The sequence below is a fragment of the Lycorma delicatula genome, chromosome 4 (assembly GCF_047948215.1).
Source record: "Lycorma delicatula isolate Av1 chromosome 4, ASM4794821v1, whole genome shotgun sequence".
Taxonomy (NCBI): Eukaryota; Metazoa; Arthropoda; class Insecta; order Hemiptera; family Fulgoridae; genus Lycorma; species Lycorma delicatula.
Window position 1 is genome coordinate 66,213,609 of NC_134458.1, and position 21,800 is coordinate 66,235,408.

General features: G+C 32.4%; 1 protein-coding gene across 1 annotated transcript in view; it reads left to right on the forward strand.

The window, feature by feature from the left end:
• Positions 1-7,437: 7,437 nt before the first annotated feature.
• Positions 7,438-21,800, forward strand: part of Ca-alpha1D (Ca[2+]-channel protein alpha[[1]] subunit D) — a 659,257-nt gene continuing 644,894 nt past the window's right edge. The window contains exon 1 of the mRNA XM_075363219.1: positions 7,438-7,742. The gene's annotated coding sequence lies outside the window, so the exon portion shown is untranslated. The remainder of the gene's footprint in view (positions 7,743-21,800) is intronic.

Sequence of the window (21,800 nt, forward strand, 5' to 3'; positions counted from 1 at the left end):
TATTAAAATGTTAGATTTGAATTTAGATAAGCAGTTTCATAGTGTGTAATCGAACAAAAAGAAATTGAGAATAAGCTTAAGATATTGAGAGGATATCCTTTGATATTTAGTTTCTGCACTTTTGAAATCATCAACTGTGCTTCATCTTCTCTCTGAAATAAAATGCTGGCCAAAAATTCCGAAACGATTTAATTTTTCCTACGGATAGTTCTAGATGAAATAAAAGAAAGTTTTATATAAAAAATTTACCGCGATTTCTGGTGATGTGTTAAAAAATAATTTGCATCAGAGATATTTTTTAATTTTATTTTTTATAAGTATATAAAAATGAAATAAATTACAAAAATAGAGATCGTAACACATGAGGAGAATGTTTTGCACAAATGCACAAAAAAAGTATTTCCTTATTGTTTTTTTTTTTTTTTTTTTTTTTAATTTTATACTTTTGAATAAATTGTAATTAATGTCCGGTTTGTACGTAAACAACAGGAAATTAGAGAATTTACGTGTTTGTAGGCATTTTTGAAGTTATATATATAATATATATATTTTTTCAAATAATCAGTTTGAAGAAATATTATAAAGAGATAGAGTTTTTGCTTTTAAATCTAAAAATGTTGAAAGTATAAGTATTCCATCATTATTATTCTGATAACTATTGAATTCACTCAATTCTATGTTTTCATCCGGTAGCTCGTGTATCAGGGAGATAGTTTTAATTAAATTTTTGAAAATAATTTGATGAGAAAGAGGGAAGATATCGAGGGAATTCTATATTTTAAAGATATAAATTTAATTAAAATTTCATTTAAAAACTTTTTAACCGATTAAAAAATTGTACCGTCAAAATAATTTGAAAAAAATTTTCCACAAAACCCCCGAAAAATCTGATATTAATTTTTCCATCTTTTGACTGTTACAGCCGATCGATAAATCTTTTCTAACAAGGCATACCGTTCATTTCAGTTTTATTTCTATAAAACAAGGGATATATATTAAAAAACCCGACTGCCGAAAAAAAAAATTACTCATTTTGGATTTGGTTCCATCAGGATTTTGAATTATATTATAAAATACTCCGTTTGAATTCTGAAAATCAGACCATTATTTGCAGAGATATTATAAGAGAACCCCATTGCACCTCTTAAAACAGCGCCCCAGGGGTATCCCGTTTGTTACCAGTTGATGGTTATGATTGGTCTAGCCTCGCACGAGGTGTTTGCATCACCTTACCACTCTAGCCTCTCACTCAGTCCCCCATGGGAAGCCCATTATTATTAAACAGGATTTTTTTAAATTATTTAATATAGTTTATTTTATTTAACGTAAACTTAATTCTATTATTTTTGTAATATTATTCATTCGAATCATTCAGTTCAAACGTAGCTGATACAGTGTTAAAGGCTCACAGTTAATTAATTCAATTCATTATTCTCCTTTTTGGGCAGTCGTGTTATAATCAGGTCGGAAACTGTGTGTGTACAGTTACTGCAGGAATAGACGTCATACATTTTCACATCTAAATATTTTTAGTTTTAATTGTGTAAAATTTTCTTACGTTTGTCATATATTTCTTATGAAACGTATTTTTTTTCAAAAGGAATCTCTCTCGAGTTAGAAAGGAGCCGTTATCGATAAATAAAACTCTCATTGCTTAGGTTAAATTAAAATTGTTTAAAAGTAATTCTTTTTTTACGTAAATATTCCAAAATTTTATGACTTGTTACAATTTTAGTTACGTTTAGCGATGTCTTCGGTGTAGGGTTTGTGTAATTTTAATAACTTTTTACGACTAATAAATCGATCCGAAATATTTGTTAATTATTTGTCTTCAGATAAGAAAACGGGTAATTAAATAAATAATTATGTAACAGTAAAACATTTGTTAACGGGAGAAAAATCCAATTTAAAGATGTAAACGTTTTCGCTTCCTTTTGTTTACTGAAGTTATGTATACCTGTTGAAAAAATTAGACCTGTTTTTCTATTAAAATTATTATTTTATCTTTTCAGTGACAGTTTAATTTGTAGAATGCACGTGAAAAAAGGATGACGGTCGTTTATGTCCGTGAGTATAATATGACGCGTCATTTAGCCTACAACTATAATTGAAATTTCAACCCTCTTCAACAATTTTGTTGTGTTTTAATTATAGCGTGTTATTTTATTTTGATATAATTATTCGGTACTCGCAAATTTTTTCCTCACTTATATTGTTCAGCTGAAAATTTTCATGTAAACGTTATCGCTGAGAAACCACATTTGTACCTAATATTTTTTTATCTGAGAAGCCAGGTCATGTAGGTATACATGCAGGTGTACAAACACCTTTCAATTTTTTCCTTCAAACCCACAAAAAGTTTGTTTTGTAAATTTCACCGGGTGACCGTCAGCTTCTATCGATATGACGGCCGCACGCGTATAGTTCGTTCGAACGTTTGTGAGTTCAATCGTTCTGTAAACGTTTTGATATTATTTTATTTATTAATATAGTGAAGTAAGTACGGGCTGACATCCACAGTTACCGTACTTAGTGATAATAATGAGTAATTCATTTTGTGTCACTGATAAAATGCCTAATCCGACCAGAATCTGAACCCAGAACCTTTTGAATAAAAGGAAAAATCGCTTTCGCTTTATCGAGGTGGATAAAGCGACTGGATTTTTAGTTGCGACTTTGTGGAAAGTAAAGTCTATAAACATTTCACTCGCTTTCGAATGAAATACTAACCTTTAAAATTTCGATCGTAGTTCTTTATTTCGGTGACACAACGGTGATTTGGTAAAGGCAGCTGAACACGATGACACCTTTGAGACAATCGAATGCGTGGAAAAAGAGGGAATAAAGTTTTTGTGAAAGCTTTGGTGGCCGAGGAAACCAAGGTTATTCCAGAGGACCGGTAATAATTGTGGTATATAAAAAGAGTGACTCTTATGATTTTTTATATTTAAAGAAATATTTGACAGCGCCCTATGGACTAACTTATGGAAGGAAGGAATGTGCCAAAAAATGTAAAGTTTTCTTGATAGAACTAGAAATTGTTTGAGAAAGAGAAGTAAACTTTGAGATATGCAAAATCTGCAGAATTTATTTTTAGAGCAGAAGAGCAGGAATGCCAGTGAAAGATGTACTTCACTGCCGTTATGACACTATATGATAATGTCATCCAAGGATGACATTATTAAAGGATGTAAGGGGAAAATTAGAACGTTTCACTTTCGCTGCTTCACAATAATCCCAGTTAGATCGACGAATTTTGGGTTCGCAGAGGACGCTACTGACCTACTTTAGAAATAATTTGGAGCAAAGTTTAACTATGTGGAATACTGAATCGCCCAAATGAAGAATCGGTACTGATAGTAAAAGAAACATTACAACAAGCAAGGAAAGAAACATTACTACACAAGGAACCGGAAGGGAAAGCTATAGAATAAGTAAAGACCCCGGGTTGTTAACTAAGAATAATCGGACTCGATGAAGAATTACGTACAAGAGTACAGACAATGCGGGAAAGTTAGTCTTCGCCATCGATAGAAAATTTTTATCGCAGGAGAGTAAGGGGAAACAATAAGAAAAGCTGTATTAGAATCGATTTACCTTTCTCCGCCTATTTACTGTTCAGAAACAGGGAATATTATCAAAATGCGATACGGTTTACTACACACCGTAGAAGTAAGATCCTAAAGAAAATAAAAGGGAAACCAAGAGAAATAGAGCCGTGGAATTATCATCCGACAAAGTCCAATATATTTCCACTTCGAGAGTCGATCAAGGGCGATCGCACACAACGGTTCGGTCACATCGATCGAACGAAGACTCCTAAAGCGACTGCCGACAATAAGAACGAATCTTCCAAAATTTCATGAACGACTGAAATCGAGAGTTTAGATCGGACATTCTAGAAAGATCGTCAAATACGACCGAAATGAGACATGCGTCGATAGATAAAGAAATCGCGGACGACTGCGGACGACTCTGTGCCTCTTCACCCGCAGATGTATGAGATTCAAACAAGTAAGAACCGATTGGTCTTTGCCGAACATTATTTATCGAGTTAATAAGAAAGCAAAGGAGCGGAAAAACTCGCAGACGCTTGAAATCCGGTAGTATATACAACAACGGCTAGTGTGATTAAACATGGCGTGTGGAACAGAAAAAGATTACGGTATCGACCTGTCTGTTTTTGTGAAATTCTGAAAACGTAAACGAAAGTATTGGGAACAACAAGTTTTAAGGGCTTTCGGGTGGGAAATGCTGAGAGTTCCACAGGTACTGTAACGTGGTAGAGAACTAAGAGAAACAGTTTTTACTTCGAAACTAAAAACGAGAAAACGCGGCCGAGGTCCGATAAGGCGGATTTGGGCTTTACATCTTCCGTATATTTCTTTTTGAGTTTGAATAATTTTTTTTACGTTTATTTTAGTTTAAATTTAATATCGCGTAGCTTTAGTCTGTCGCTATCGTTTCAAGTATAGGTATCGGTTCGTTTTCGAACGAAATCGACGATAGCTGTCGGATTTTTCTGTTATTATAATCCTCTAAAAATCGGAAAGCTTGGTTCGATGGTGAAATAAATATAAATCATCAATTGTCATAATTAAAAAAAAAATATTTATATTACTGTTTTGTTAAAGTACATATAAATTAATATTATTTTAAATGCGGTAAGTTATTATTTAGTTTGCTCTCTCGGATGGATACAATCGATCGTACCTATATTCTCATTCGCTTTACGTAAACATAGCGTCTGTCGCATGAATATTTTAAGTGTAACATAATGAATAAGCACGCAAACTAATGAACATAAGAAAAACTTCCATAAAAAGAGAGGTGACCTCTTTTCAGGCTTCTCATTTTAACCGTAGTGTAAAATTAGTTTTGCAACTGTTGCACTCCGTCTGTACAACAATATTCAAGAAATATCATTTCGTAATTTACATTCAAACAGTATTTATTTATTTACAGAAGACTGTACAATATCCTAAACCGCATTTTGCACTACGAAAAGTATGAAATCTCGAACGGTTTTTTAAAATTAAAAGAAAAACCCGACAAACAACGAAACGGGATAAAATGAAAAAAATTCACGGTTTGATCTTTCGGAATTTATGAAATTACTTTTTTGTTTTTATTTTCAAAAAAATACATATACCTGAAAATATAAATAAATCTTTCGAGAAAAGTACACTAAACTCTAGTGAAAATTTTAAACTAAGATTTAGTCCGTTATCGAATTTGAATAAAGATAAATTCTATAAGCAAATCAAATTAAAATTAATTTTCCCGTTTTTAATTCGAGTAGATGAAAAAAATTCTAAACCTTATGTCTACATTGTAATTTACGCTCTAAAATACAAAAAGTTTTTTTTTTAGCGACTAAAATATGTTTGTAGTTTTTTAATCTACAATATATGATCGATAATCATGCTAATTATAGAAATAAAACGTAAAGAGAAAAATTATATTTTTAGTAAAAGGAAAGATATGAAAATGTAGGGTTAATTACCATCAGAATCGGTGTAATAAAAGTTCAATACGACAAGCGGGTTACTTAGAACGTCCGGTCGGAAAGCTAAGGAAATTGAATCTAAAATACGTGCACGATTTTCGCCTAATTGTTTTATAAAAAATCGTTTATCCATTTTTAATATTGTAACTGTTTATTAATTCGATTTGTAAATACGAAATGATTCAAAAACACATTCTACATTTGTTGTAAAAAGAATCAAACCGATCTCATGATTTTGAAACTCATATGCAGTAAATATACGATCTAAAAGCGCGGTTAGCCGATATTAGAAAATCAGTTTCCTTTACTTTTGTACCTCGGAACGGTCCTAATAGGTCTAGTCGGAAGAAATAACACCTTTTAATACCGCAGGTCGAGATAAACGATTAGATTCTCGGATTCCCATATGGTAACAGATTTAAAACAGGAAAAAAATTACTAATTACGGAATATTGTAAAACTCCGGTATCAGATTTCACCAGTTATGCCCTGTGACATGAAAACTACGTTAGCTTTAAATAATTTGATGGTAAAAGACGACAGACCTCGATTAATTATCAAAAAGTTGCAAGGAAACATACTCTAAATCCTAAATTATTTGTAATTAATTAAAGGGAACTTACTTTAAAATTTATATTTACGGAATTATACGACTCCTATCGCCGAACTGAGAGAATTCTTAAATAAATTATCGATTAAAACTAATCGATCGTAAACATTTTCAGAACGGGATGGATTCAGAGTTTCATTGTTCTACGGCTTAAATTAAATTCAAAAGGAGATTAAAACTTCCAAAACAAGACGGTTAAAAGCGTAAATAGTCGCAAAAGGTGGAAGTTATTTGACACGAGTCGGTTTAATAAATTTTCCGGATAAAAGCAGTTTAAAACTGAATAGAAAGAATTGGAAATGGTATTATCGGATAAGATTTCCTTACGGCAAACGATTATGAAAACATGCGAAAGATCCTTCGGGAAGTCCGAGTTGTTCTCAAACGGCTCTTAATTATCTAGAGGAAGATCAGTTTGTTGCACGATAGGTATGAACCGATTGTCTGTCTGTAATTTTGCTATTCCCCGAACTTAGTAAAGATATCCTTAGGCGGATCGCCTATTTTCACGTTCCCTTGCTTGTCATCGATCCCTTCCTTCGGGATGTATTTCGGGTGAACTTCCGATAGATCCGTACTCGAGATCCTTTAGAATTCCTGCCTCTTAGATAACAGGAAATAACTTTGACGGTCTACCGTGAAAAAAAATTATTATACGCGGTCGTTGTCTGCCGTAAACGCAAAGAATTTTTAGAACTATTTTAAACTAGGAAGAGCTAAAATGCCTATTTCCTAAAAGGTTCATACCTGATTTTTTTTACTAGTATTTTAATAATTTAATCGGCTATTAATGAACCGTTTGAAACTTTAATAACGTTTCTCATTCTTCCAAAGAAATTAATCCGACTTAAAAATTAATATAAAGATTAGCGAAATGAATTTTCATCTTTCGTCACCGGCACGTCATACGATTTCTTCTACGCGTATAAATTTGGAGGTTTTTTCAATATCAGATATTTCGCGTAAAATTCAAACCGGTCGTAAAATCTTCATTTAAAAAATCGTGTATGTAATTAGTTTTTAAAATTTACATAAAGAAATTATTCAGAGGCCGATATTTAAAACGCGGCAGAAAGATTGTAATTTATCTAAATATCGACTTCATTCGTTTTATATTTCTCGCATAGGCCGTGCGGTTTAGATCGACGAGTACGACGTTCAGTACTCCCGCTTGTATGCACGTATTCTCTGTTGCGATCGAAAACGAGAAATCATTATTTTTAGACATTTCTATCTAAAAGCCGGCCGTAACAGCGGAGTGAATCGTTGACCGACGGTGCGGGATGTTTGTACAGAACGGAAGTACGGTCGGGGGCCGAGATGTTACAATACGGCACGGGATCCCGCAGTCGAGTGCTACCGAGTCCGTCGTATGCCAAAAGCGGCTCGCTACCGCGCTGCCGGTCGTCAGTCAGTCCGCTCAGTTTTTAGTTAGCCTTCCGCGCCGTCTCTTTCTGTTTTCCCTTTCTTCTTTAGCGGAACCGGAGTGAATGTCCTGCTGTGCGATCGCAGTTTTAATACCTATTAAAACTTCATTTTCTTACCGGATATATCCTCGTAAATTTTCATAGGCGACTGAAGGACGATGGTGACAACTGTACTCGTATCTGCAACATTTTTAAGGTTAGTTTTATCGTACTCGCCGACCCGTACAAGCGTTCACGCAAGCATATATCTGTACCCGATGCTATAAATAACCGACTTAAATATCTTAGTTTAATTAAGGCGAATAATCCTTGTAAAATAGTTTTATTAAATCTATTTTGTTTAAATTTTACGATGATTAATCCGCTACCGATGTGTTTTTATTTTTTTGAAAGAATTATCTATCGCACGAATGTTTTCTTTTTTAATACTCTTCTACGGTAACCGGCCATCTTACTATTCAAATTTATACCAAAATTAGTTTCATCTTAAAACATCCACTCTTTCTAAAAGTAAAGAGATTTTTATACTATTAACAATAAAATATATTCATATTTATTTATAAAACGAATAATTTTAACAGTTTTAGTGTTCGTTACGTTCTACAGTCGATTATTTTTCTAATTTTAAAGTTCATAATACAGCAGAATATCGTAGCGAGCACGATTATACATATTAAATAAAATATAGGCCAGTATGTCAAGTATAACTGCGCTAATCCACTTAGCCCGTTTATATACCGTCTATGTGTACAAGTTTTGTGCGTGTGGGAATATGCGTGAACGTTTAAAATTATATATTTATTTATTTTGCAGTAAAACAAATTAAAATATATAGGAGTTAAGTGACAAATAGACTGTTAATATATTTGTTTATTATTATTAACAACATAGTTTAAGTTATTCCGTTTAGTTAGAAATAATAAAATGTAGCGTTACAGATTTATAGCATCCTTAGCGTATTATTTGTATTATCGCACAAAATTATATCTCTTTATTGAAATCTTAAAATGCGAATATTCTAAATGTGAATGTATTTGGTCACCGAAACTTACAGAACTTATCGAGTACGTTTTCGGCATTCTTTGTAAAGTAAGTTATGTTTTGTAATTTAGCGTCGACCGACCTATAACTAGTATATTGATTTTACCGTCGACCGTAAGATAAGCGGAACGTTTGTACGATCATCTTTTGTAAGTAGGTGAGAAAGGTAAAAAAATGCTTGTATATTAGGTCGTAAAAATTCTTAAGAGGAGCGCAAGAAGATCGAAGGAAACTACCGGGATTGCAATTGTGGAAAGATGTTACATCTTATTACGAAGACGTAATATTATTACTTATATTACTGGGTCCGTTTCGTCGCTGCATTTCTACGAGGATAGGAATCTGTAGAACGGAATTTGTAGTGGAATAACATTTCTATTGTGATCTTTTATCGTGTTTTAGTTTATTTTCATTATTTAGTTACCTTTTTATTAATTTAGTTCCCGTATAACGACGGTTTCCTTAAAAATAGCTTTATTATAGAAAATGGTAACAAGTTTTACATAAGTTTCGTTCGTGTACACAAACATGTAGATCTACTCGTATCTATACATTTAATGATATAAAATACTGGATGTATATTGTAATATCTTGTTTTATATTTGGCACAGATTTAATGGAATTAATTATTTTTTTTTTTTATTTAAAAAAAGTTTTAAATTAGAAAACATTTACTTGAGATTTAAAACAGTTTTATAACCGTAGATCTGACAAATCTATCGCTAAACATCTAACAATTCTATCACTGGATCAGACGGCTGAAACAGTACACTAGATGGTATTTTATTACATTACAATAATATTAATGATGTCTCGTGATAGATATTTTTCGATGATATATTACTGTATTGATTTTACAATAAAATTGACGTACTGTTATGGAGACAGGAGTCGACATTTCGAACAATTCTTTCAACGAAATCCCTGCGATTTCCATTCATTGTCTTTAATGATTCCTCGGTAATAATGAAAAGACCCTTTTCCATTAATAAGCGTTTAAAAATTGTTACTTTTAATTTAATAATAATAATAAAATAATTGTTTTAATAACTGCAAAAGGGAGAGTACTTCAAATCACCTTCTTGAAGAGTCTAATAAGTCGTTTATACAAAGTCGTAATTATAACAGAAATATACTGAAATGGGTGCAAAAATATTTATCGACTACATAAATAATCTACAGGTGGATTCGAAACTCTAAATTTAAAAAAAGTAAAAGAGTTTATAAATTCTCTTTTAATATAAAATTAATGCGTGTGTGCACGTACGTCGGACGCCAGAACGGAACGGTTTCAAATGACTTATATTCAAATGGTATACCCGTTATCAGGAGCACAGAATATCCCGTGACAGGATTACTTAATGGTAAAAACGAAGAGGTCGATTACCTTATCCTTTGTTAAGCTTACTTTTGCACGCCGATCCCGCCGAAATGCCGGTGATATTCGGCTCCCCACCTGAAACCCGTATTTCTGTTCATCATAAGAATTGGTGTATAACGAACATAAGCACTTTCGGAGAGAATAATACCGATTAGTGTCGTTATACACGCGTCAAAGTCGTAAAGATAGATCGGAAGAATTAGTGTAAAGCAACCAGTTAATGTTTTCCACTCGATGAGAAACATTCCGTCATATATACGTCTCAACTCAATAGGGAAAATAAAACTTAAATAATTCTCTTTAGTTATTTATTTAAAAAAATATATTTTATTTTATTTTTTCTTATTTTAGTTTAATCTGTTTTTAAAATTTTTAATTGATAGTGTAAATTAAGCCAACATTCGATAAGATAACGGAAAACAGATTATATCGTGCGAAGTGTCGACGCGCTGCATCTCCGCGGAAACTTATTTATCCTCAAGCATGTAGTATAAAATTTATAGATATTTTAGTCGTGCAGGTTATGCAGTATTGAACCAGAACGGTTATGATAAGACAGTTTTGGGAAAATCTTATATTTATTTAAATTAAGACATGTATGGTAATATTTATTTAACATTTTTACCCATTTGTTTTTTTAAGCATATTCATAAAACAGTTACAGAAAGATAATATAACCTTCATAAAGCTAATCGCTGATGTAAATGAAGGAATATGATGATAAAAGTTAATAAGTAATTCTGTATGAAACTTTAGTCTTTTGCCTATTTTATTATTATTTAAAAGGTTTGTTTACAGCCGGTAAGGCCTAGTTATAAGTAGATGTAACAGTAACAGGGACGAAATATAGTTTGAAAATATTTAGCTCAGGGTATAACAATTGGACGATTCTCCATTTTGGAATTAAAAAAATTACTATGTTTTTCCTTACCTGTTGTAAGCGAACACCTTTTATTAACAAACAGTTCAGTTGTCGCGCGGGTCTGCACATTGTTTTAACGGATATTTAATTAATCAGGATATTTTTCCAATCGAAGGTGAAAAATATGTGTTGAATTTTCTATGAATCCTGGCCCCATTCGGTTTCACCTTTAGGAAAAAGGTATACACAGTTAGGGATTCGCCTCCAATTTTGATGAAATTTGGAATATACCTTATTTAGGATCTAAGTTAATCGTTACAATCGAAATTATTCGTCGGAAACGCCTTTCACCCGAGTTATATCCCTCGTAAGTTACACAGTACGGTACTGTTATCAAAAATTTTGTAATTCATCACTGTACAAGATGTAATATACATTATATTTTTTATTAAATAATCGGTTATTGTATATAATTATGGATTCAACCTAACAATTGTCCAATTTAATATGTAAGGCCAATTAGACGAGGTTAGCGTGCGTTAGTAATGTTTGGTTAGGTTATGTTGATATCGTACGAAGTTCAGTACACGGAATCGTTAGTCGCCTAACCTAACATAAACTTGCCTGTTTCCTGTTTACCCTCTGGAAATTACCGTCAGGTATTACTTCAGAGAATTAATATGAATGATATGTAAGTGAAGTGTAGTCTTGTATAGTTTCAGTCGACCATTTCTGAGATGTGTGGTTAATTGAAACCCAACCATCAAAGAACACCGGTATCCACGATCTAGTGTTCAAATTCGTATAAAATAACTGCCTTTACTAGGATCTGAACGCTGGAACTCTCGACTTCCAAATCAGCTGATTTGGGAAGACGCGTTCACCACTAGATCAACCCGGTTGGTTAACCTAATTTGCACCTAAGCTTAACTTAATTTAATTTAGTTTTAAGAGAACCTACTCTCATTCTTAACTTAATTAAGAAACTTAACCAAATTATTTAGTCCGAAAATAATGTATTGTACACTTGTACAATACTGAATTACGAAATATTTGGTGAGAGTACTCTGTAACTTACGAGGGACGTAACTCGAGTAAACAACGTTGCAGCCACATAATTTCAATCGTAACGAATAAGTCCTAAATAAGTTATATCCCAAATTTCAACAAAATCGGGGGATGAGTCCCTAATTGTATATAATTACCAGGAAAAATATCGTAAATCTCAAAAATGTTAATTGTTTTGTGTTTGCCAAAAGAAATTGTTGGCCGAACTGCAAACTTTTCTTTCCGATCGAGGTTATTTTATTAAAGCATATAGGTCAGAATCGTAATTAAGCTAAATAGAACTATACGTAAATAATAGTTTAATCATACAAGAAATAATTAATAAAATATAAGAAGTGATATACTCAAACTTTAACATGCGTTGGATGACAAAGACGCAATGCCTATCAGGTTACTCGATAAGAAGTTTATTGTGCGATTTTTACACAGAAATGGTACAAGGAGAAGATAATAAAACTATGATTCCTGTATTGCTTGTATCGGTGAATAGGGTTTGAGGATAATGAAAAATACCGGATGGTTAAAAAGTACGATCGATCTACAAGTGATCTCGATTCTGTACCGACACCTAAAAACCTGAAAAATAAACGTGTACTGAATTTCGTGCGTTACCGGATGTTTTTTCCTCCAGAAATAGGAGCCTACCGAGTTTAAACTTGCCTGAAGAATATACTGGCCCGTCTCTGGTACACTAACCTGCGGTCGTAGCTGAATAAATTACATAATTTGCTTACATGGCATCCGTCTCATCGAACCCCCTTAAAACAAAACGGTGAACGCGCCACATTAAAACAGAAGATATCTTGTGACTTTGGATCCAGGAAAATATTCTTTCTCAATGAAAGTGAATGACCATCACTCAAGATTCATCACAGAGATATTTTTGAAAAGAAAAAGATTTAATTCATAAAAATGGCTGTGCATTGTACATAATTTTTTCGGGATATAAAATTTTATTATTTTATTTTTATCGGCCGAAATAAAGGGGATATCTATAGGAAATGCTTTCCGGAATTTAGTTGGAGTATCAGATATAATTAAATTTTTTTTTTTTAAGGAAATTTATTTTTCTGATACAATTAAGTAGACCTCAAAGGCAGATTATCTCAGAAGAGGTTTTCGATTAGAAGTTACCGAGGTAGCCTGAGTAATAGAACGATTAATAAATAACACAGCATAGATTGAAAAATGTGTAACGATAGTCTGAATTATTTCCCGTTTTATCTTTTATGACCGATACGTTTCCCGTGCGTTGCATGTAGCTTTTTTTATAGGTTCGATCGGGGCGAATAAAACATGTGTAATTTTAACGACTGTTTGTTTCTTTGTATTAAAATGAAATAACAAGGTTTCTACAGGATAATTAATAAATTACGGTTTAAATGTATAGGCTACACCAGTGGTTCCCAAACTTTTCCGAGTCGCGGCGCCCTTTTTCAATTAAACCTTCCATGGCGCCCTACCGTAAGCAAAAGTATGACTACTCGTAAGAGATAAAAAATAAATAAAACTCATGTATCTTCATTATTTTTTTACTTTATTAACATTAAGTTAATTATAAATGTGCGATATGTGCAATGGATTTTGCTAACGGTTTGTGTATGAAGATGCACAAAATTATCTGCACGATAGATTTTCCATTTTGTGGAGGATAAAATATCGGACGGGAACAGCGGCTGTAATCAACGATACGGCGTTTTCATCGGTTGTATTTCGTTTTGAATAAAAAAAAGGACAACAAAGGTTTCAAGTAACAGATTTATAGATTTCGATGCACAAAAACCATCGTTACATATATTTTAACGTTTACATTTATTTTTGATTTTACGGTTTGTTAAATGTTATACCGTCTTTTTGTTTCAATCATTGTACATTAAAGGAAGATAGAGGTCGTGGCAAATAATATGCGTCTAGAAATATTTTTGTACCTCCTTGTTTTCCATTGCTGTAAATTCATTTTGTTTTCATACCTTAGAAATAAGAAGTCTGAAGTATAATTTGTAACAAGTAAGTGTAACTAAATTTTAATATTTTTTATGAATTATTTAAAAAAAATTAACGTATTATTTGTGCAAATAATTTCTTTTTAATTTTCTAATGCTGGGAATATTATTCGATCGAACGGGTACAAAATATTAATCGGGGTACAGTTTTTTTTTTTTTTTTATAATTTGTAAACTATTTCAAATTTGTCTGTCAGTTTCGAGCCATTCTGAGAGTTCAATTCTAATTGAACGCACGGATACACGTTCGTGTAAATATACAAGCAGACATTGCGGACGCCTAATTGAAAACAGTCTATAAAACTAAAACAATTATTTTTCTTCTTCTAAAATAATTATTAATAAACTATTGAATCGTTTTAAAATTGTAGATTTCTTAATGTAGTATTTATGTTAATGGAAGTCATATGCTGTTGTAATGTATATGAAGTTTCACACAGATTTTTTCGTTCCGGTTCAACTAATTAAAATACGTTTAAGAAATTTGTCTGCTTAGGGTCTTATAATAAATACAGAACGAATGAAATATTGTCGGTTTAAATCATTCTCCCATTATGTGGGCATAACGTCCAATAAAAACAAGATAAATTGAAGTCTAATTATACCTAGTCGTAACTGTAGTTTATTTATTTTAGAATATGACACACCGATAATATTTGTATCATTAGATTGTTAAACCCACATTGCCTTATTTATCGATTAATTTTTGGCTCTTATCGAAATATTTTTAGGAGCATTTTACGTCCCGATTCGAATTTTTTTTTGAACGATAGGATTCCGATCATTTCTAACGCTATCTTCTTATGACCTGTAAAAATCAGAAAAATCTCCTTACCTGCCATAAAAACAGATCGTTTCCTGCTTTTCGGTCTATCCTTACTCTTTCTAGTAGGAGGTTCCAGATTCTTTTTGGCGTTCTGTTTGTGATCATTCTCGCCGTGTTCAAGCCAGCGTATTTTTTTTATTTTGATATGAGCCGAAGATAACATGACCTCTGCTAAATCTAAAAAATTAAGGAAAGTTTCCAAGCTATATCCTTATACTGCGTCAAAAATCGCTTTTCAGCGCCTCACTTAATAAGTCACTTGCAATAGTGACTTACATTTAAAGAAAAACATTTAGGTCGTTGTAATGTACTCTGTTACCGTTCTGTGTTATTCGAATCTATATGTCAGATGTTCGCATCTATGTTGTAAATTAGCTGACAGATTTTCTAGAAAATCGACTTCAGTTTTTTTATTTTTTTCTAATAGGAATTTTGAGAAGGCCGACTGAAAAAAATGAAAAAATGAAATAGTGAATACTATTTCATTTTTTGTTTTGTTTTATAGCTATACCTTGGGTAAGACAGATAGTTTCTATAATAGGTTGTTAGGTAACGCTTCATGCCGGGCACTTTTAAGAGCGTAACCTTTGAATTTTCTATCCGTAATGAAAGTTTACTCTTTCGGAATTCACGATGAATCAAACTGTGTGCCGATAAATTAAAAGCGCATCATCGTTATTCGATAAAAGTGGATTAAGTATCGCTAAAAATGATCCTAAACGTAAAATAAAAATTTGTAAGAGCGATGCGGTCTGGTATAAAAATTAAACTTTTTAAAAAATTCAAGTTTCTTCGTCTGCGTTTTAAAAATTAAAAATAAATTCCTATGTTACGGAGGAATATGTAATGAAAATTTGAATTAGTACAAAATAAAAATGCTAATTTTTACGTATTATTACATTTTAATAATCTGTAAATCGTCAAATTTTGTTTCTTCTTTATCGATTTTTACTTAATTATTTGTAATGTATGCATTTTTTTTTTGTATAGAATGTAGATTTTTATTTATTCTGATGAATTTTGTAAATTAATAACATTTTAACCCAAACCTTTTCACAGTAAAAACAATATCAGAATTAACTTTTTTAATTCGGAATTTTCCTAAATTTAACCACACTGACTGTGAGTCCTATTTTTCTCTAATTAATGAAGTTATATTCTATCATCTTAAAAAACCTATTATTTACTCTCATAAAACCTTTGTGTATAAGCGTAAACTGCTGCATGTATTTATATTCATTATCTCACCATCTTGCTTTTAAGCACCTAGGAAACGAAAGATTAAACTAAATTAATATTAAAACTATTTCTATAAAAAAATTTTATCGCATGCAGCTGTTAATAATTTCGTAAAAATTTTCGGAGAGAATATTTTTCCCATAAATTAATGCGATAACTGTGGAGAATCGGCTCGCGTCGTTGTGTCTTTTTTACGCATATATTCACTTCATAATAAATCCAAATAAATAATAAATTCGAAAAAAATATCGTTGTAGTCGGTACAGTCGCCGCCAAGTAACACCGAGCTTGAAGTGGCGACGATTACTACCCAACGTAAAAATATGTTCCTCGCTCTTAATAATCCCTCTTACCAAATAGTTGTTATATTTTTAACAAATGAATTTAACAATTTTGAAATGAAATGCAGTAGGCTAATTCTGTACTGTACATTGTAAAATGTAATAACGGATGACAAAATATTATCTATTTTATCTATTATTAATTATACGGTAAATATTATGATAGATGGTTATTGCTGTAACTTTAATTACTTACTGGAAAATTAATTATCCGCTTAATTCCTCAGCTAGAACGCTCTCCTCGCTGTCATCACTATCTTTAGTGTAATTGTTACTATTATCATTGTCACTGAAACAATGAAAGATTCTGTCAGAATCTATTAACGTTTCTTGCCTCCAATATTCACCTTCGATTTGTTAACCTTTTCACAGTAAGGTTTCCAGTTTTCGTCACTCATCCAATTCATTTTATCTTCACACAGTTTCTGCACTTCTGACATCTTAAATGTTGTGTTGTGGCTTGCAACATGTCGTTTTACCTCTGACCGTACCATTTCGACTGGATTTAAATCAGGATGGTAAGGTGAAGCCACAGAACTTGAAGCTCAATTCTTTTTCAACAATATGTCAAATCTGTATCATTTTCGGTTAGGTTAATTCACACAATTGTGGTTTAAGAATTTGACACGAAAGTAGAATTTGATGCTTCTGTAGCCAACGTCATGTCTTGTTTCTTGTTTAACGACACTGAAAGTTTTTCAAAAAGGTTATTACGATACGGAGCATTGTCGGTAACTACTCAGGAGGAAGGTTAGGAACTAATTTCTGTTCAGCTCATTTCAAATAATTTTTATTATTCATGCTATTATGATAATCGCCACTTTTGATTTGGCTCTCTAAGTTAAGATGCAAATATGAAATCCTTTTCCGCCTCATATCATGTTCCTCAACTAAACGTTTTCCTTTCGTTTTCTGTTTTACGCCACGTAAAACCTGATTCTTTCAAAATTCTTCTTAAAGTAGTTTCACTGCCGTTAAAATTAATTTTAATTTTCAATTCTTTACAGTTTAACTGTTGGCAGCAGCCCCTCGCCTATCTTTGAGTGAAATACATTCACAGCTCACCTAACACACCTTTGTCAAAATCATCTAATCCGGTACTGGTTTAGAACGTATCTTTTTCTTCTTTTTCGGGATGATGAACAAACGCCCCTCGGATTGAAGAAGAGATTCTATTTTTTCTTTTCTTAGACTTTGAACCTGAGTCCTGGAAATGCTACAGACAGCTGCAGTTCTCTCTTTACACTTCTGTATAATAATTAGATGCTTGTCATTTTTCAATTTTCCTGGAGCTAAAAATTCTTTCTTCATGAAATCATACACGTTGTTTACAATTTCGTGCGCCTGTCTTCGAAGTTTCTTACCTTTCTAACCAGGTTTGGATTCAGCCATAACTATTGCACGTGAACGAACTACTTTAAAAAGTTTGAACTGTAGATCACAAAAAAAGTTTTACAAAATATCGTATCGTACATTAATTGACTCCGTAACAAAATACACAACACGTGCCAAAAAGAAAACCGTACTGAGAGGCAGAACCATAAAACTGAACTTTATATACATGGAAAAGCAAAACAGAAACAAAAATAAAAATAATTGTTTTGTATTTGAAACATGATGTCAGTTTCTTAATAATGTAAACGCACAAAAATAAATTGCTTCGTAAACAAAAGTTGTGTCACGTTTAACCTACTAAGAAATGACTAATCATTTTGTGCGAATGTTCCAGAGAACAAAAGTATAGCAGTGACGTACGGGCTAATCATCCAAGCTCGCCGTTACGTGGCGGCTACTTTACTTTCTTGCATTCCTAACTCCGCTCGTCATAAATCATAAAATTTGATCGGAAACTGTACCCCTAATAATGAATTTTTGAGTTTATTTTTACTTTTTAATTTTATATATCACTAAAAACTTGAGGCCAATTAAAAAAAAATTATGCGTTTTGGTCGACGAGCGAAATTTGATAAAATAAAATTTTGGAACAATTTAATTATTATGAACTTTTTTTCTAAAACAGATGCCGATAATGTTTTACAAAACCTTGTAATTTGATCCTATCCTTCGGTGATGCGGTGGTTTTATATACTGTTTTGATTTTTGGAAGATTGCTGAAAACGTAACCTGTTTCATGTCTGAAAAGTTATACGGTTTTTTATTTCCTTATTCTAAATTTTATGTTTCTTATTATTGAAGATCAGTAATATAAATTTTTTTTTATATTTATCTAATCATTTGGATTATTTAGAGCTGCTTAAAATTTATTAAGCAGTTTAATCTTTTAAAATCAAAGCTTATCGGCAAGCATGCTGCTTGTTTGTGATAAGATAGTGAGTTTCTAACAGTATCATACTTTAGATTTGCAAAGCCAGATCGATTTAATGATGAACCGACAAATAAGCACTTGTTAAAATTTAGCTTTTCGATACGGCTAAGTCTCGATTTTACAATCTTTAACGGGTAAACCTACGCGGTTAAGCCCGAGGTTATCCCGAATACATACACGACTCTGATCGCATGGTTTTCCCGGCTCCAAAGTAGCAATATATTCTTTATCCGGAATTATCAGAAACATATTTTTTGCTTAAATGAAAATGTGAGCGTTAGATGAAATAGGACATTACCGTTGTGATTTTTTTCCCATCTAAACTTACATATGGAAATCCGGAATTCAAGATGATTTGTAACTCTCAGTTACAAAAGGTTTACTTTCAGGTTTAAAAGTTTTATTCTGAGGATTTCCACGGAGTTACAACAACATAAAAGTTCGGTAATCGCTAGACAAACGAGATATTAAACGAATGATTTTGTTGTGTTCGTTACAGTTATGATCGATGAGTTACAACCTACGATCAGTAGCCGAGTAAGAAATAATAACACGCTTTGAACCGCTTCTATTTATGAGACAGCAAAAATCGGAAAATAATCATAATTAGTCCTACATTTTATTACTTTGGTAAAGTTATCTAGAAAACCAATTCAAAATATAATATTTTGGAATATTTTGAAACTGTAAATACTACCCGAGTAAATCTTTTTGAAAAAAATCAAAAATCGATTAAGGTACTGAATTTTAAATGGGGAAATTTTTTTTAGTTTTGGGTAAATCGAACTCGAATAAATTAAGTAACCTTTTATTACCAACCTCGTTTGATAACGCACATCTTTAAAGGTCTTTATTCAGATCTATAGTCATAAAATACTAGCAAAATACAGCCGTTGTTTATTTGAACTAAAGATTTGAAGTTAAACCCGGAAAATGTCAATAGAGACCATGTATCGCATTGGTTTGTTTAACTGTAATCTTGAACGACAAGAAGACTTCCTTATCCAAAGAGTATAGTTGAAGTCGTTATGTACAATTAGTTTTGAACTTATGTTTATTTTGTTGCTTGTAGTCGTTTGATTTTTATCACTTGAATAATAAACAACGCCGCGCGAGAATGTTAGCAGAAAGACATGTAACTAAAACTGATCGAATTAAATCAAAGGAGAAATTTTTTTGTCATTTGGCCATTTGATTTTTTCTTCGGTAGGTAGTTTGAATGTTCCTTTAGACCGAGTTGATATTTATTTTTTAGTCACCGGTCTGGGAAGCTTTCGTATTCATTTTGTTATTTTTTATTGTATTATGGTACTTTTTCATTACTTTAACGTCGTTTATTACATCGGTTGACCCCTATACGGTTACTAAGTATGCGATACGCTTTTTATCATTGTTTGTGTACCGGTTTTTTTTCCACCCCTAGTCCACTGGGCCGAATAAACAGTGAAGTATTACTCAGCCCAGGAGAGTGTCCTTTTAACTCTAAGGGGCCACCCCACCCACCGGCAGTAAGTCCGGCATGGCAGGTCTGGCTCTCTGTTCAACGGACCGGGTTGCCTTTATCTTTAACTACTTACAGTGTGTGAGCTAGTCTTTGTAATCTACACAGAAATAATCTCTCTTAACGATCTAAATTTCTTTAAAATTGCGTAATCCCATTGGTAATCCCATTCGATTCGTTCAGGTTTCGTGGGGTCGACATATGTTACTTTGGAATTCGTTGACAGCTAACGAATTGTCGTTTAAAACTACTTAAAATTGATCCCCGAATATTAACAACTTAACTAGGTTTCGATCAGAATAACGGAATTTAGATAACAGAATACAATATTGTCCGAATCGACAAAAAATGTTAAGCGGCCAATATTTTCTTATCACCAATTTTCTGGCGATTTTATCGGACATTTTCATCAGTAATCTGAACAGTTTGACCCACATCTCTTACATTTTCTATTCTGTGTAAATTTTTTAACCTCGATTATTATTTTTTTTTTGTATTGGGTCCCAAAACATGCCGCATTCTTATTCTAACGAGGAATTTGAGACAGTTAAAAATTACAATAAAATGTTCAGCATTTTAAAAAAATTAGGGTTCAAATACAGAGATAGAAGAACAATTGCTAACATGTACAGGAACCAAACAGCAACAATAACAATTGAAGAACATAAGAAAGAAGCCCTAATAAGAAAGGGAGTCCGACAAGGATGTTCCCTATCTCCGTTACTTTTTAATCTTTACATGGAACTAGCAGTTAATGATGTTAAAGAACAATTTAGATTCGGAGTAACAGTACAAGGTGAAAAGATAAAGATGCTACGATTTGCTGATGATATAGTAATTCTAGCCGAGAGTAAAAAGGATTTAGAAGAAACAATGAACGGCATAGATGAAGTCCTACGCAAGAACTATCGCATGAAAATAAACAAGAACAAAACAAAAGTAATGAAATGTAGTAGAAATAACAAAGATGGACCACTGAATGTGAAAATAGGAGGAGAAAAGATTATGGAGGTAGAAGAATTTTGTTATTTGGGAAGTAAAATTACTAAAGATGGACGAAGCAGGAGCGATATAAAATGCCGAATAGCACAAGCTAAACGAGCCTTCAGTAAGAAATATAATTTGTTTACATCAAAAATTAATTTAAATCTCAGGAAAAGATTTTTGAAAGTGTATGTTTGGAGTGTCGCTTTATATGGAAGTGAAACTTGGACAATCGGAGTATCTGAGAAGAAAAGATTAGAAGCTTTTGAAATGTGGTGCTATAGGAGAATGTTAAAAATCAGATGGGTGGATAAAGTGACAAATGAAGAGGTATTGCGGCAAATAGATGAAGAAAGAAGTATTTGGAAGAATATAGTTAAAAGAAGAGACAGACTTATAGGCCACATACTAAGGCATCCTGGAATAGTCGCTTTAATATTGGAAGGACAGGTAGAAGGGAAAAATTGTGTAGGCAGGCCACGTTTGGAGTATGTAAAACAAATTGTTGGGGATGTAGGATGTAGAGGGTATACTGAAATGAAACGACTAGCACTAGATAGGGAATCTTGGAGAGCTGCATCAAACCAGTCAAATGACTGAAGACAAAAAAAAAAAAAATTACAAGCAGAAATGCCAGACCCTTGCCGGGAACTGAAACCTCAATATTATCTACTTCGCCTGG